At 39.9% G+C, this 1,094-nt stretch overlaps 1 non-coding gene across 1 annotated transcript; it reads left to right on the top strand.

Moving 5' to 3' along the window:
* Window positions 1-626: 626 nt before the first annotated feature.
* Window positions 627-730, top strand: LOC127740768 (small nucleolar RNA R71). Its single transcript, XR_008001627.1, has one exon. It is a non-coding gene; the product is annotated as a small nucleolar RNA R71 (small nucleolar RNA).
* Window positions 731-1,094: the final 364 nt, after the last annotated feature.

Raw genomic sequence — 1,094 nt, 5'->3', positions numbered from 1 at the left:
TTTCACTCATGAAACTTAAGGTGGCCTTAGACAGATCAGAGACTAAATTTGCTAAATTAGAGGGACTCTGCTCAGAATTCTCTGTCTGTTGCTGAGAAGATGATGGAAAAGGCTTGTTATTGCTTAGCCTGTTTCTTCCACCATTATTAAAGCCTTGTTGAGGCTTTTGTTGATCCTTCCATGAGAAATTTGGATGATTTCTCCATGATGAATTATAGATGTTCCCATAAGGTTCACCCATGTAATTTACCTCTGCTATTGCAGGGTTCTCAGGATCATAAGCTTCTTCAGAAGCTGCCTCTTTAGTACTGTTGGATGCATTTTGCCATCCATTCAGACTTTGAGAGATCATGTTGACTTGCTGAGTCAACACTTTGTTTTGAGCCAATATGGCATTTAGAGCATTAATTTCAAGAACTCCCTTCCTCTGAGGCATCCCACTATTCACGGAATTCCTCTCAGAAGTGTACATGAATTGGTTATTTGCAACCATGTCAATAAGTTCTTGAGCTTCTGCAGGCGTTTTCTTTAGGTGGATAGATCCACCTGCAGAATGGTCCAATGACATTTTGGAAAACTCATGTAGACCATAATAGAATATATCTGATATGGTCCATTCTGAAAACATGTCATAAGGACACTTTTTGGTCATCTGCTTGTATCTTTCCCAAGCTTCATAGAGGGATTCACCATCTTTTTGCTTGAAGGTCTGAACATCCACTCTAAGCTTGCTCAAATTTTGAGGAGGAAAGAATTTATCCAAGAAGGCCGTGACCAGCTTATCCCAGGAGTCTAAACTATCTTTAGGTTGTGAGTCCAACCATGTTCTAGCTCTGTCTCTTACAGCAAAAGGGAAAAGCATGAGCTTGTAGACTTCAGGATTTACTCCATTCGTCTTTACAGTCTCACAAATCTGCAAGACCTCAGTTAAAAACTGGTAAGGATCTTCAGATGGAAGTCCATGAAACTTGCAGTTCTGTTGCATTAGAGCAACTAATTGAGGTTTCATCTCAAAATTGTTTGCTCCAATGGCCGGAATGGAGATGCTTCTTCCATCAAATTTGGAAGTTAGTTTAGTAAAATCACCAAGCATC

Source organism: Arachis duranensis, chromosome 7 (genome assembly GCF_000817695.3).
Source record: "Arachis duranensis cultivar V14167 chromosome 7, aradu.V14167.gnm2.J7QH, whole genome shotgun sequence".
NCBI classification, from domain to species: domain Eukaryota; kingdom Viridiplantae; phylum Streptophyta; class Magnoliopsida; order Fabales; family Fabaceae; genus Arachis; species Arachis duranensis.
The sequence above is the reverse complement of the archived record's forward strand: the minus strand, read 5'-3'. Positions and strand labels throughout refer to the sequence as shown.